The sequence below is a fragment of the Cynocephalus volans genome, chromosome 3 (assembly GCF_027409185.1).
Source record: "Cynocephalus volans isolate mCynVol1 chromosome 3, mCynVol1.pri, whole genome shotgun sequence".
Lineage (NCBI taxonomy): Eukaryota > Metazoa > Chordata > Mammalia > Dermoptera > Cynocephalidae > Cynocephalus > Cynocephalus volans.
This window is the reverse complement of record NC_084462.1, coordinates 12,710,299-12,728,121: the sequence shown is the minus strand read 5'-3', so window position 1 is coordinate 12,728,121 and position 17,823 is coordinate 12,710,299.

The following is a 17,823-nucleotide window of genomic DNA, read 5'->3' as shown; positions in this document are numbered from 1 at the left end:
TTAAAATGTTATTGAGTTATAATTGGCATGTAACAGACTGAACGTATTTAAAACGTATAGCTTGGTAATACACTTGGTTTACACTTTAACATGTGTAAACATATGAGACTACACTTGGTTTACACTTTAACGTGTAAACGTATGAGACTACACTTGGTTTATACTTTAACATGTGTAAATGTATGAGACTACACTTGGTTTATACTTTAACATGTGTAAACATGTGAGAGTATCATCATAATCATGATAATAAACATCCATCATTCCCATATTTATCCTGTGGCCTCTCCCTAAACCCAAAGGCAGCCAGTGATTTACTTTCACATTTGATCAGTTTGCATTTTATGTAATCAGATTAAAGTGTTCACTTGTATTTGTCTGGTTTCTTTCATGATTCATAATTACTTTGAAAGTCACCCAGGTTGCACATGTGAATAGTTCATTCTTTTTATTCTTGAATATTCTGTTGTATGGATATGCTGCTATTTATCCATTCATCTATTAATGGATGAATGAGGTTTTTTGGTTTGTTTCCAGTTTTCGCTATCACACATAAACTTGCTATGAACATATACATACATTTCTTTATATAAAAATATGTTTTGTATCTTTTATGTTAATACCTAGGAGTGAAATACCTGAGTCACACGGTCGGTGAATGTTTATAGCTTTTTGAGAAGTGGCCAAATATTTCTGAAGTGGGTGTACCCTTTTGCATTCCCCCTAATAGTTTAGGAGAGTTCCCGTTCTTCCATATTCTCACCAATACTTGGTATGGTCAGTCTTTTTAATATTACTGTTTAAAAATTTGAAGTGGTATTTCACTGTGGTTTAATTGCATTTCCGTAATGTTTTATGATGTTGAACATTCCTAACATGTTTATTTACCACCTGAATGTATTATCTTCTTGGATGAAATGTCTGTTCATAATGCTTGCCTATTTTTTTGTAATGAATGTTAGCTTATGTCTTCCTTTTCCTTAATAACTAAGGAGACAGTGAAAAGAAGTATGTTGGAGCTTTACTCATTCTTCAATGACTTTGCTGAGTGGAATAATCATTTTTGAGTCCTGGAAGAATATTTCCTCAGTTGTGCTGTTCACAATGTAATGGCCACATACACCATACACACTTTAAATTTTAACCTGCACTAAGATCCTCTCAAGAAGAAATGAGAAAAACAAAAACAAGACAAAGACAAAAAAAGATACTCTCCATCACTTGAAGTCTAGACAATTAATAAAACAACACTTATTTGTAGTGTTTGCCAATATCCGTGCTGTAAATACTCCCACTGTGGCCAATTTCAGGCTGCTAATGTGAGGTCATTGACTGGATTTGGGAAGAGATGTGGCAGTATCACATCATTATATCCTGTTGCTGTGGTACAGACACAGTAGCCATATATAACCTTGAGAACATAGATGATAATAAAATGTAGTGAAATCAGAAGGAACAAGTTTTGAATATTACTGTGCAGTAAAGGATTAAGTCAGCTGGCCTAAGTTGTCCAATGCATGCAGATTCCAAAGGAAGGTTTGTCCCTTGCCTGACTCCTGGCAGATAACCCCTAAGCCCTTGAAACATTCTGACTGATAAGAAGAGTGTTTACCTGGGGTCTTGGGTAATGCCAGATAGTTTATGCTAATCATGTGATTTGTGGTGAGGGCCTTGGGCTTCTGGTATTAGTTTGATCTCTGGAGAGGCTATAGAAATCAAGTAACTAAGTTCAGGTGCTATTGTGTACCTGACGCTCAAAAAAAACAGCAAAAGAAAAACATGGACACCAAAGCTTAAGTGAATTTCTCTGATTGGCAATACTTCGTGTGTGTTGTTATACATTGTTACTGGGAGACCTAAGCACTGTTTACATGACTCCACTGCAAGGGACAAGTGGAAGTTACACTTGGTCTCTGGACTCTGCCCTAGGCACCTCTTTGCTTTGCTGATTTTAATGTGTGTCATTCTGATGTAATACACTGTAGCTGTTAACAACGGATTTTCTGAGTTCTGAGTCCTTGAGACTTGGGAGTGGCCTTGGGGATTTCGGACCACAATTACGTTTGTTTTTTCAAAAGCTTTATTCAGGTAAAACTGCACTTATTTAAAGTGCACTATTTGATAACTTTTGAAACGTTTACACTCCTGAAACCAAAAATTTTCTCATACCATTTGTAATTCTTCCATCTTAACCTGTAAAACTATTGATACAAGGAAACATTCTTTTTGTAATGGATATTTTCAAACATCTGCAAAAATGAAAAGGACTGTGTTTGAAGACCCATGCACCCATCTCTGATCTTCCATCATTATTGATAATTTCTTGGATGTTACTTTATCCATTCCCACCCATGTTACTGTGTTTTACATAGAAGTCTAGGTATGTCATTTAATGATTAAATAATTCAGAATGCATTTTTAAAATATAAGCATTTCCCCATAATTTTAATAATTTAATCACACAAAATAAACATTTAATAATATAGAATATTTTATTAATTCCATTAATTTTGTGTAGCTGCTGTAACAAATCACCACAAATGTGGTAGCTAAAAACAACACATTTATTCTTTTTTAAAAAATTATTTTTCTTTTATTAAATTTTGATTGAATCAAAATTGATTATACAAATTTTGGGGGTTCAACATTGAGATATGTTGATCAAATCAATATTGCTAGCATATTTATTGTTACAAATCGTAATTATTCTTTATGCCCCTTGTCCAATCTCTCCCCATCACCCTCTCCCTCCCCCTCCCCCCTCTAATTACCGTAGATTTCTTCTCTCCTGAAAGAATAATGGTCACTCTGTTGATTTGTTGCCTAGATGATCTGTCCAATGCTGAGAGGTGTGATCAGGTTCCCCAATATTATCTGATGGAGTTTGGATGTGTTGTCTGCTCCAAAACTCATGTGGAAATTTGATCTCCAATGTGGCAGTGTTGGAAACTAATTGAGTCATGGGAGCAGAGCCCTCATGAATGGATTAATGCTCTCCCTGGGGGAGGGGGGATTAATGAGTGAGTTCTTGCTCTATTAGTTCCCGCGAGAGCTCGTTGTTTAAAAAGACCCTGGCACCTTCTCTTTCTCTCTCGCTTCCTCTCTCTTGCTTCCTCTCAGCATGTGATCTGCTTGTACCTGCCACTTTCCGCCATGGAGTAGAAGCAGCCTGAGGCCCATGCCAGATGCAGCTGTCCCAGAATCGTAAGCCAAATAAACCTCTTTTCCTTATAAATTACCCAGTCTCAGGTATTTCTGTTATAGCAACACAAAAAGGACTAAAACATTATCATAGAGCATATGCTTCTTCTGCCACTTTGAAATGGGCTTTGTGAAAAGAGACATCCTCTTCTTTTCTTATCTCTGCTGGTGACTCTCCTTGTGTCAATTCACTCTAGTGGCTGGCAGACCATCTGCTTGGTGGTTGTAGCATCTAGCCACTTTCACAGCAGCCATGGTTACAGTAGTGGCTGTGGTGGGCCGCCCACATGGAGGTGATGTTTTTGACATCCTCCTTTGTGCTGGCAGTGTGTCTGGTTGTGAGGACTATTTGGTCCCCACTTCATGCCTTGGGTCTCCAGGCAGGGCCCCAAGGCACTGGCGATGTGCCTGGTTGGGGGGGGGGTCCGGCCACCTTCTCCATGCCTTGGGTCCCCAGGCGGGCCCTGAGGTGCTGGCACATTGTGCCTGGTTGTGGGTGGGGGGTCTGGTCCCCTTCTCCATGCCCTGGGCCCCCTGGCAGGGCCCGAGGTGCTGGCAGTGTGCCTGGTTGTGGACAGGGGGTCTGGTCCCTGGATGCATGTTGTGGGCCCCTGGGCAGGCCCCAAGGTGCTGGCAGTATGTGGGGATGTGGGAGTGGGTTCTGGTCTCTGTCTCCAAGCCTCGTTTTCCTGGGCAAACCCCAAGGCACTGGTGGTGTGAGTGGTTGTCGGCAGGAGTCCAGTCTCCAGCTCCATGCCTCATGTCCCCTTGTGGGCCCCAAGGCACTGGTGGTGTGCCTGGGCTGGAACTAACTTTTTTCCTTTACTTCTAAAATGGGAGAACTTCCTGTGGGAACCAGTACTTTAGCTGTATGGTTGAGCTAAATTGCTGCTTTGTTGCTGTTTCCCGAGGGAAAGCTTTTTGTGGAGCTCAGGGTTTAATGGTTGACCTTATAGGTACTTCTGGCTCTCCAGAGACCAGGTGCACCTGGGTTGTGTAGAAACACTGATCTGGGCCTGAGTTTTTTAATCAAACTGTACCCCATGCAATTCTGCATTCCCGACCAGTCTCCTCTGAGTGGTCCTGCACTGATTGGGGGTGGATCGGCTGTCCTTGCTGTGTCCCAGTGTTCTCCTGGTGGGCCCATCTCTCCCACCACCCATGCTCCAAACACTTCCCATGGGATGGGCCCTGCACAGGTCCCTTGCAATGACTCACTGGCCTCTGAATGGCTCCCCTTTTTTCAGCTGTTCTGGCTCCTCGCTCCTGAGTGGGTCCACAGGAACCCTATTAGTGGTCTTGCTAATAGGGTTCCTGTGGTGGTCACCAAGGCCTTCTTCTCCCCTGCCACCTCTAAGTAACTCCATCTGAAGGGCACAGCTGTGGCTTCTGCTAGATCCTGCTCCATGCACTCATCAGCTCTGGCCTTAAAGCAGCAATGGCCCGAAATGCTCAAAGTTTTTTCTTTCTCTCATCATGGTTTCTCCCACCTTCATGAGTTCCATTGGTCTCTCCTCCTCTTCCCCTGAGCTCCAGCATCCCCAGCTTGGGTGATGTTACATTTTTATAGCTGTAAATTGGTTGATTTGTGGAGAGAATGACACTGCAGACCATCTATTCCGCCATCTTGACTGGAACTCTATCCATTTCCTAAACACATTTATTCTTACTGTTCTGGAGATCAGAGTCCATGCTCTTGGATTGGAAGAATCAACATTGTGAAAATGTCCATATTGTCTAAAGAGATCTACAGATTCAGTACAATCCCCATCAAAATACCAATGACATTCTTCACAGAAATAGAGCAATGCTAACATTCATATGGAACAAAAAAAGACCCCAAATATTCAAAGCAGTCCTGAGCAAAATAAATAAATAAGCCAGAAGCATAATGCTATCTGACTTCAAATTATACTACAAACCTATAGTAACCAAAACAGCATGGCACTGCCATAAAAATAGACACTCAGACCAATGGAACAGAATAGAGAACCCAGAAATCAACCCACTGACTCACGGCCAACTGATATTTGACAAAGGCAACAAGAACATACATTGGGGGGAAAAACAACCTCTTCAATAAATGGTGCTTGGAAAATTGGATATCCATATGCAGAAGAATGAAACTAGACCTGCACTTCTTGCCATATACCAAAATCAACTCAAAATGGATTAAAGACTTAGGTATAAGACCTGAAACTATAAAACTGTTAATGGAAACCATAGGAGAAACACTTCAGGAAGGAGGACTGGGCAAAGACTTTATGTGTAAGAGCCCCAAAACACAAGCACCAATAGAAAAAATAAATACGTGGGATTATATCAAACTAAAAAGCTCCTGCACAGCAAAGGAAACAATCGAAAGATTGAAACAACAACCTACAGAATGGGAGAAAATATTTGCAAACTACATATCTGACAGGGGATTCATATCCAGAATATACAAGGAACTTAAACAACTATGTAATAAAAAAACAAACAACCCCAAAACACCAAGTAACCCAGTTTAAAATGGGCAAAGGAGCTGAGTAGACATTTTTCAAAGGAAGATATACAAATGGCCAACAGGTACTTAAATGCTCTACATCACTAATCATCAGGGAAATACGAGTTAAAATGACATTGATGTCTCATCCCAGTTAGACCGGCTATAAGCAAAAAGACAGAATAACAAGTGCTAGCAAGGATGTGGAGAGTGGGAAACTCTCTTACACTGTTGGTGGGACTGTGAATTAGTACAGCCACTATGCAAAATAGTATGGAGATTTCTCAGACAGCTGCAGATGGATCTACTGTATGATCTAGCAATCCCGCTTGTGGATGTATACCCAAAGGAATGGAAATCATCATGTCAAAGGGATACATGCACTCCCATGTTCATTGCAGCTCTATTTACAACAGCCAAGATATGGAACCAACCTAAATGTCCATCGATGGATGACTGGACAAGAAAAATGCTGGATATATACACAGTGGAATACTACTCAGCCATAATGTAAAGCTAAGGCTGGGTCTGGAACTCAAAGACCCCTCAAGCCCATTGTCCAGACTGGGTCACAAACCCTTCACACACAGGTCTACAAGCTAGGTAACCGGGACAAAAGGTCCATGGAGCCTTGGTTGAATAAAGAAATGAAAAGTGGTGCTTTCAAAAGAGCAACAGAGTGGACAGCCACATAAAAAAATAAAAACAAACAAACAAAAAAACCCCAAATCAACCAAACTTTAGATAAGCTGACCAAGAATATAAAAATAAGACTGTGAAAAAGATAAACTGTGGTACAATAAAAAAAAAATTTACAGTTTGAACAAACAGCCATTCATGAATTAGGCAGCTCCAAATCAAAAATGGTTTGGGTCTTCCCTTAGGAAAGTGTGAGGGACAGGCTTTTATAGAGTGAATGTGTAAGTAATGCCAAGACAATATTTAATTGGTTACAATTATAAATCTGCCTTATTTGGTCTATCCTGCTGGAAAGTATCTACTTATATAAGTTTTTTGGCTACTTTTGATTGGTTGACATTAAGTTCTATATATATTTTTTAAAACATAGGCATTTACAAGAAATACTCCAAGTTAAGTTTTGCTTATGTTTGCAAGTCAAGCAAGGTTAAGATCACTTATGAGGTCTAACTGGCTTGGTCTGCTCAGGTATTTTTCAAGCCTGGTCTCCATTTTAATTTACTTTAACAAGAAAAATTATAGAAATCAGGAATAAGAAGAAGACATGACTACTGATAGTACAAAATAAAAGTAAGAGAAAATTACAAACAACTTTATAACCTAAATTACACAATTTGGATAAAATGCATGAATTCCTAGAAAACCCCAAATTTCAAAACATACTAAAGAAAAAGTAGAAAACTCTGTATAGAACTATACTAAGTAATATTTATTGAAAATCTTCCCACAAGAAAATCCTAGGCCCACATTCCTTACTAGGGAATTCTAACATGCATTTATAAAAAAATTACTGCTAAGCCTTCACAAACTCTTCCAGAAAATAAAGGAGGCAGAAATGCAACCCAGTTACTTCTATGACCTCAGAATTACTCTAACATATAAATCTGATAGAGACATCACAAGAAAAGAAAAATACAAACCAGTTATCCCTCATCAATATAGGTACAATATATACCAAAAAGTATCAGATGATCTGATCCAGCAACATGTGTAAAGGATTACACATATAATGACCACAATGGGATTTGTTCCAGGAATGCAAGTTTGGTTTAACATCTGAAACACGATTAATGGTTTATACCATATAGAATAAAAGACAAAAACAAACAAACAAACTAAAACAGAAAAAACAAAAAACACACACATCATCTCAATCCACAAAAAAAATTGGAACAGAGGGCCTGGAATTAGAGACAATATACTGATCTTTGACAAAAGAGCAAAGACAATTCAAAAAAGAAAGGACAGTATTTTTAACAAATAGTAGTGGAACAATTGAACAGTCAAATATCTTAAAATGAATCTAGATATAAACGCTTCACAAAAATTCACTCAAAAGGAATAATAGACCTAAACGTAAAATACAAAACTAGTGAACTCCTAGGTAATAACATAGGAGAAAATCTAGGTGTGAATTGAATTTGATGATGGCTATTTAGATATAATACCATAAGCACAATCCATGAAACAAAAAATGGATGTTGGACTTGATTATAATTAAAAACATCTCTTTGAAAGGCACTGTCAAGAAAGTATAAAAATATGTTCAACATCATATGTCATTAGGAAACAATACTGAGACAGCACTACAAGATACCCCTATTAGAATGGCTAAAATTGGGCTGGCCCCATGGCTCACTTGGGAGAGTGCGGCGCTGGTAGCACTGAGGCCGCAGTTCGGATCCTATATAGGGATGGCCAGTACGCTCACTAGCTCAGTGTGGTGCAGACAACACTGTGCTGAGGGTTGCGATCCCCTTACCAGTCAGGAAAAAAAAAAAAAAAAGAATGGCTAAAATCCAAAATTCTATGACACCAAATGTTGGCAAAGATGTGGAGCAACAGGAACTCTCATTTCTTGCTGATGAGAATGCAAAATTGTATGGCCACATTTGAAGACAGTTTGGCATTTTCTTACAAAATGAAACAGACTCTTAGCATATGACCCGGCAATCATGAGTCTTAGGTTTTATCCAAATAGGTTGAAAATTTACATCCCTACAAAAACTGCACACAGATATTTATTGCAGTTTTATTTATAATTGCAAAATTATGGAAGAAACCAAGGTTTCCTTCAGTAGGCAAATGGATAAACACCATGGTACATCCAGACAATAGAATATTATGTAGCACTAAAAACAAATGAGCTATCAAACCATGAAAAGACATTGAGAAACCTTAAGTGCATATTCCTAAGTGGATGAAGTCAATCCGAGAGGGCTATATTTTGTATGATTCCACCTGTATGACATCATGTAAAAGGTAAAACTATGGAGACCATAAAGAAGTTAGTGGTTGCCAGGGGTTAGTGAGAAGTGAAACCAAGTGAGTACCCCATTAAGATGAAGCCCTTCAAAAGTTTCAATGAAAGTAAGCTATGGCCTTAGTCTCCTAAAATTGTGATTTAGGATCTGGGAACTGGTCTCTCCAATTAAGGAGCTAATATTTACAACTAGCAATTGATGAAGGGAGTGCAAAGAAGGCAGCTGGGAAAGTGGGATGTTACCTAAAGCAATAAGGAGTGCCATAAATAAGAGTCACTAAATTCCCAGGATCAAAGATGTTATCCTGACATGTACCCTTGAGATGTTGTTACAAGGACAGAGATGAAAAGTTTCCCAGCCCTTGGAATGTACTGACCAGATATGGAATGCAAGGACTCCAGACTGATCAGAGCCAGAGGCATGATAAGCAGAGACCAAAAGCTGCTTCTTCATTCTCACATATTCAGCCAATCAGAGACATCCACAGGCTATTCACACAGGCCCAACCCCAACCCACAACTCTTTCCTTTAAAAATCCTTGCCTGCAAACTTTCCAGGAGCTCAGGACTTACCCCCCCCCCCACAACACACACACACTCCCCCAGCATTAGCTTCCCCTGCCTCAATTACTTTGTCTTGTAATCATCTGCCTATTTTGCTACTGAACCTAGTGTTAGTGTCTTGGCTAAAGGGTGCATGGGTGTGTGGACACAAATTTGATTCAGTAATGGAAGGAAGGGATAAATAGGCTGAGTGTAGAGGATTTTTAAGGCAGTGAGGATATACTGCATAATACTATAATTTTCAGTAGATATCATTAAACATTGTCAAAACCCATAGAATGTCTCGCAGCACCAGGACGCCGAGCGGTGGGGTCTTCCCCACCGATCACAAGGAAGATGGGACGCGCCAGCCATCTTAAAGGCTTTAAAGCCTTAAATTCTCTAATCAAAAGACACAGACTGGCTGACTGGATTAAAAAGGAGGACCCAACGATATGCTGCCTTCAAGAGACCCATCTCACCCATAAAGACTCACATAGACTAAGGAGTGAAAGGATGGAAAAGATTTACCATGCAAACAGAAAAAAAAAAAAAAAACGAGCTGGAGTAGCTATTCTTATATCTGATAAAATAGACTTTAAACTAAAAACCATAAAAAGAGACATTGAGGGACACTACGTAATGATAAAAGGATTGATCCATCAAAAAGACATAACAATCATAAATATATATGCACCCAATGTTGGAGCAGCCAGATTTATAAAACAAACTCTATTAGACCTAAAGAAAGAAATAGACACTAATACAATAATAGAAGGGGACCTGAACACCCCACTGTCAATATTGGACAGATCATCTAGGCAAAGAATCAGCAGAGAAACACAAGATCTAAACAAGACTCTAGACCAATTGGACTTGGCAGATATCTACAGAACATTCCATCCAACAACCTCAGAATATTCATTCTTCTCATCAGCACATGGACCATTCTCCAGCATAGATCACATATTAGGTCACAAATCAAGTCTCAACAAGTTCAAAAAACTTGGAATTCTCCCATGTATTTTCTCAGACCACAATGGATTAAAATTAGAAATCAATAACAAATGAAATTCTGGAAACTATACAAACACATGGAAATTAAACAGCATTCTACTTAATGATATATGGGTCCAAGAAGAAATCAAGCAGGAAATCAAAAAATTTATTGAAACTAATGAAAATAATGATACATCATACCAAAACCTGTGGGATACTGCAAAAGCAGTATTAAGGGGGAAATTTATTGCCTTAAATGCTCACCTCAGAAGAATGGAAAGATGGCAAGTGAACAACCTAACACTTCACCTTAAAGAACTAGAAAAACAAGAACAATCCAAACCTAAAGTCAGCAGACGGAAAGAAATCATTAAGATCAGAGCAGAACTTAATGAAATTGAAACCCAAAAAACAATACAAAAGATCAATGAATCAAAACGTTGGTTTTTTGAAAAGATAAATAAAATTGACAAACCATTAGCATGGCTAACAAAAAAAAAAGAAGAGAGAAGATTCAAATAACAAAAATTAGAAATGAAAAAGGTGATATTATAACTGATTCATCTGAAATACAAGGAATCATTCAAGACTACTATAAACAACTATATGCCAACAAATTTGAAAATCTGGAGAAAATGGATAAATTTCGGGACACACACAAGCTCCCAAAACTGAGCCATGAAGACGCAGAAAATCTGAACAGACCAATAACAATAAAGGAGATTGAAGCTGTTATCAGAAGGCTCCCAACAAAGAAAAGCCCAGGACCAGATGGATTCACAGCAGAATTTTACCAAACATTCAAAGAGGAATTGACACCGATTCTTTACGAACTATTCCAAAAGATTGAAACAGACGCAAATCTTCCAAACTCATTCTATGAAGGAAACATCATCCTGATACCAAAACCAGGTAAAGATATAACCAAAAACGAAAACTACAGGTCGATATCCTTGATGAATATAGATGCAAAAATCCTCACTAAAATACTAGCAAACAGAATACAGCAACACATAAGTAAAATTATTCACCATGATCAAGTGAGATTCATCCCAGGGATGCAAGGTTGGTTCAACATATGCAAATCCATAAATGTGATACACCATATTAATAAAATCAAACACAAGGACCATATGATCATCTCTATAGACACTGTAAAAGCACTTGATAAAATTCAACTTTAATTCATGACAAAGACCCTCTATAAGTTAGGTATATATGGAAAGTATCTCAACATAATTAAAGCCATATATGATAAACCCACTGCCAATATCATCCTGAATGGGGAAAAGCTGAAAGCTTTTCCTCTAAGAACAGGAACTAGAGAAGGATGCCCACTCTCACCACTCCTATTCAACATAGTATTGGAAGTACTAGCCAGAGCAATCAGAGAAGAAAAGGAAATAAAGGGCATCCAGATTGGAAAAGATGAAATCAAACTGTCCCTGTTTGCAGATGACATGATCCTATATGTTGAACAGCCTAAAACCTCTACAAAAAAACTCTTGGAGTTGATAAATGATTTCAGCACAGTAGCAGGATCAAAATCAACACACAAAAATCAGTAGCATTTCTATTCTCCAATAGTGAGCATGCAGAACGAGAAATCAAGAAAGACTGCCCATTTACAATAGCCACCAAAAATATAAAATACTTAGGAATTGAGTTAACCAAGGATGTGAAAAATATAATGAGAACTACAAACCACTGCTGAGAGAAATTAGAGAGGATACAAGAAGATGGAAAGATATCCCATGCTCTTGGATTGGAAGAATCAACAGAGTGAAAATGTCCATACTACCCAAGGTGATATACAAATTCAATGCAATCCCCATCAAAATTCCAAAGACATTTTTCTCAGAAATGGAAAGAACTATCCAGACATTTACATGGGATAACAAAAGACCACACATAGCCAAAGCAACGCTGAGCCAAAAAAAAGCTGGAGGCATAACAGTACCTGACTTTAAACTATATCACAAAGCTATAATAACCAAAACAGTATGGTACTGGCATAAAAACAGACACACTGATCAATGGACTAGAATAGAGAATCCAGAAATCAACCCACACACCTACAGCCATCTCATCTTTGAGAAAGGCAGCAAGACTATACACTGGGGAAGAGACTGCCTCTTCAGCAAATGGTGCTGGGAGAACTGGATATCAATATGCAGGAGAATGAAACTAGACCCATACCTTTCACCATACACTAAAGTCAACTCAAAATAGATTTAAGAATTGAATATACACCCTGAAACAATAAAACTTCTTAAAGAAAACATAGGAGAAACACTTCTGGAAGTAGGACTGGACACAGACTTCATGAATACGACCCCAACAGCATGGGCAACCAAAGGAAAAATAAACAAATGGGATTATATCAAACTAAAGAGCTTCTGCACAGCAAAAGAAACATTTCACAGAGTTAAAAGACAACCAACACAGTGGGAGAAAATATTTGCAAAATATACATCTGACAAAGGATTAATATCCAGAATATATAAGGAACTCAAACAACTTTACAAGAAAAAAACAAGCAACCCAATTAAAAAATGGGCAAATGAGCTAAGTAGGCATTTCTCTAAGGAAGATATACAAATGGCCAACAGACACATGAAAAAATGCTCAACATCACTCAGCATCCGGGAAATGCAAATCAAAACTACACTGAGATACCATCTCACCCCAGTTAGGATGGCTAAAATCCAAAAGACTCTGAACGATAAATGCTGGCGAGGTTGCGGAGAAAAAGGAACTCTCATACATTGTTGGTGGGACTGCAAAATGGTGCAGCCTCTATGGAAAATGGTATGGAGGTTCCTCAAACAATTGCAGATAGATCTACCATATGACCCAGCTATCCCACTGCTGGGAATATACCCAGAGGAATAGAAATCATCAAGTCGGAGGTATACCTGTTCCCCAATGTTCATCGCAGCACTCTTTACAATAGCCAAGAGTTGGAACCAGCCCAAATGTCCATCATCAGATGAGTGGATACGGAAAATGTGGTACATCTACACAATGGAATACTACTCAGCTATAAAAAAGAATGAAATACTGCCATTTGCAACAACATGGATGGACCTTGAGAGAATTATATTAAGTGAAACAAGTCAGGTACAGAAAGAGAAATACCACATATTCTCACTTATTTGTGGGAGATAAAAATAAAGAAATAAATTCACACACACACACAAAAGAAAAAAAAACCCGGGGGGGGGGGAGAAGAAGACATAACAATTACAATTCCTTGAAGTTGACATGACAAGCAAACAGAAAGGAGATTGTTGGGTGGAAGGGGGAGAGGGAGGAGGGAGGGAGGTTTCGGTAATGGGCCACAATAATCAACCACATTGTATATCGACAAAATAAAATTTAAAAAAAAAATAGGAAGAGGTTGGTTAACAGATACAAAATTACAGCTAGATAGGAAAAATAGGTCCTAGTGATGCACAGTAGTGCTGGGCATCTATAATTAACAATAATTCACAAATACCTAGAAGAGAGGAGCTCCAGTGGTCTCATCACAAAGAAATGACAAAGTTGTGCTATGATGAATATGCTAATTACCCTGATTTGACCATCACACATTGTATACATATATTGAAATATAACCCCATAAATATTTACAATCAATATTTATCAATTAAAAAATTAAAAAGTGGTTTAATTACAACAAAATAATCATAACATCACTAATTACCAGGGAAATGCAAATCAAAACCATAATGAAAGGTCTCACCCCAGTTAGAATGGCTATTATCAAAAACAAAAAGTAACAAATGCTGGTGAGGATGCAGAGAAAGGGGAACTTATATATGTTGTTGGTGAAAATGCAAATTATCACAGACATCATGAAAAACTATATGGAGGTAGATCAAAAAACTAAAAGCAGTACTACCATATGATCCAGCAATCCCACCACTGGGTATTTACCGAAAGGAAAGGAAATAAATATACCAAAGAGGTATCTGCAGCCCCATGTTTACTGCAGCCCTATTCGCAACAGCCAAGATATGGAATCAACCTAGGTATCCATCAATGGATGAACAGATAAAGAAAATGTGGTATACGTACACAATTGAATACTACGGAGCTGTGAAAAAGAAGAAAACTCTGTCATTTGCAGCAACATGAATGAGCCTGGAAAACACGTTATGTAAAGTAAGTCAGACACAGAAAGGTAAATACTGCATTTTCTCGCTCATATGTGGGAGCTAAAAAATAAACAAGTTAAAATTTTAGAAATAGTAGAATTGCAGTTACTAGAGTCTGGGAAGAGGAGGTGGGGGGTAATGAGAGATTGGTTAATGGACATAAAATTCCAGCTAGACAGAAAAAATAAGTTGTAGTGGTACATGGTAGGGCTAGGAATTTAAAATTAACAATTTATTGTGTTCTCAAATGGCTAGAAGAGAGGAGCTCAAATGTTCTCACCTCAAAGAAATAAGTCTTTGAGATAATGAATTTGCTTACCACCCTGATCTGATAATTACACACTGTATACCTGTGTTAAAATATAACTCTGTACTCCATAAATATGTACAAATAAATACAATTAAATATCAATAAATCAATTAAAATATCAATGAATTTCTTTTAAACATACATTCATTTCATCTCAATAGTCACCTATTCTTAACTCATTCCAGCACCAACTCAAAAATCTAAAGTCCAGAATCTCACCTAATTCAGGTATGGGTGAGTCTCAAGGCATGATTTATCCTGAGAAAATTTCCTCCACCTGTGAGCCTGTGGAATCAAAACAAGGTATTCTGCTCCAAAATATAATGGTGGGCCAGGCATAGGATAGACATTCCCGTTCCAAAAGAAAGAAATAGGCAAGAAAAAAGAGGTCATTAGTCCCAACTAAATCCAAAGCCTAACAGGTAAAACAACATTAAGTCTTAAAGCTGGAAAATAATTTCTTTTGATTTCATGCCCCATTTTCTGGGCACACTGGAGCAAGGGTTGGGTTTCCAAGGTGTTAGGCAGCCCCACCCCTGTGGCTTTGCTGGGCTCAGTCCACCCATTGGTAGCCCTCATGGGTTGAATCTCATGCCTGCAGTCCCTCCAGGCTGTCATTGCATGCTGGTAGCTCTACAGTTCCAGGTTCTCAAGGGCAGTCCCACTCTTATGGTTCCACTAGGCATTATCCTAAGTGAGAATTCTGCAGCAGCTCTGACCCCACATTTCCCCTGGGCATTGCCCTAGTGAGGACTTTCTGTGGTGACCTCACCCCTGAGTCAAATCTCTGCTTGGAACCCCAGGCTGTCTGCAACATTCTTTGAAATCTAGGCTGAGGTAGCAATACCTCCACAGACCTCATATTTTGTGAACCTATGAATTCAGCTGCCGAGATTTATAGCTTGTACCTTCTGGAGATGTATGTAGAGCCACACATGGCCTCAGCCTCAAATGAGGCAGCTAAGTGCTGCACTGAAATTTGGGGAGCAGACATTCAAGGTGGCCCTGGGCAGTGAGCCATTTCTGTCCTAAAAATCCTTACATTCTGAGCCTGTGGTGGGAGGGGCTGCCTCAAAGATCTCTGAAATGCCTTTGGGGTCTTTTTCCCATTGGCTTGATGAAGAAATAGCACCTGAATCTCTATCCACGTGAATATCCACATGAATCTCCTTAGTAAACGGTCACTTGGCCATGCTCTTAGTATTCTCTCCTGAAGCACTTTTTTACTCTTTACATGGCCAGGCTGCACGTTTTCAGTCTTTCCACTTTGCTTCCCTTTTAATTATTAATTCTATCTTAAAATAATTTCCTTTCTCCCACATCTCACTGTATGCAGTTAAAAGTAGCCAGACAGCAGATTGAATGTTTTGCTGCTTAGATATTTCTTCTGTCACATATCCTAGTTTATCACTCTTAAGTTCCATCCTCCACAAGTCCCTAGGGCATGAACACATGCAGCCAAGTTCTTTGCAACAAGGATGACTTTCACTCTAGTTTCAAATACCTTGTTCCTCATTTCTGTGTGAGACCTCATCAAAATGGCCCTGACTGTCCGAAATTTTATCAACATTGTGGACGTGACCACTTAAGTAATCTCTAAGATTAAGGCTTTCCCTACAGCTCTGGTCTTCTAAGCCCTCACCAGAATTGCTCTTAATGTTCCATTCATGGCAATACGGGCTTCTTCCAGCATTCACTTCAAAATTATTCCAGCCTCTGTACATTACCCAGTTCCAAAGTTGTTTGCACATTTTCATGTATTTGTTATAGCAACAGCCCCACTTCTCGATACATATTTTTATTTTTAATTTTTTTCTTAGTATCCCAATTTAGAGAGCTTAGTTCATGTTCTGCTTCAACAACAGAATACCACGGACTGAGTAATTTATAAATAAATAAATTGGTTTCTTACAGTTTGGGAGGCTGAGAAATACAAGGGCATGGCATCAGCATCTGGTGAGGGCCTTCTTACTTATCATAACACAGTGGAAGGGCAAGCATAAGAAATGGAGAACAGGAGGGCGCTACATTTATTACAAACTCACTCACAATAACTAACCCACTCCTGAAATAATGGCATTAATCCATTCATGTAAGCAGAGCCCTAATCACATTTTAAAGGTCTCACCTCTCAACATTGTTACAATGGCAATTAAATTTCAACATGAGCTCTGAAGGGGATGTTTAAACCATAGCACCAGGGGAACTACAATAATCCACAAAACCTTCGAATTAGTTGCTCTGACAATGACCTTATCTATAGGAGATATGTGGGCCTGTAGGTCCTGAGAACTTCTGTATACCTTCATCCCACTTAGGCATAGTTACTGAGACATTTCTAGATGCCCCTTTATAAGGGGCTCATCCACTCAATCCTAATTTGCTAGTCCCCCATACTTGCTATTAATACAACCAGTGTCTCTGTACAGTATACGGTTCTCAAACTATTGCACGTTGCTGTGGATTGAATTGTGTCCCCAAAAGTTCATATATTAGAAGTTTAATACCCACTGTAACTGTTGAAGGTAGGAAATCCTGTTATGGTAACTGAAAGGTGGCGCTTGAAGAGGTGATTGTTTTGTGAGGACTGCGCCCTCAGGAATGGATTGACCCATTTTTGGAATCGTGGGCATGGTTCTGAGGGCTTTAAAAGGAGAGTGCATGAGGAACTCTCTCTCTCTCTCTCTGCTCCACCATTTTCTGCCATGCAAGACTCCTGCATTTCTGTAAAGCTACCACCAAAGAAAACCCTCACCAGATGTGTTCCCTGGACTTTGGACTTCCCAGCCTCTGAAACTATAAGCAATAAAATTTGTATTCTTACAAATCACCCAGTTCCAGGTATTTTGTTATAAGCAACAGAAACTTATACATATGTCTTACATCCAGGGACATAAGCTGATTTTTTACTTCAAGACTCATGGTTCCTTGGCAGGTCATGGGGCTGTTGTTTGTCCTCTGCTATTTCCTCTGGAGCACATAAAGTTGAAAGCCCCACAAAATCATTTACTTTTTCATTCTGGCAGAACCCAATTCTGTTCTCAACCAACAGCATACAGTGAATAGAACCCCAAAAGAAAATGTGTCTTAAATAGTATAACCTTTAGGGCCGGCCCGTGGCTCACTCAAGAAAGTGCGGTGCTGATAACACTACGGCCGT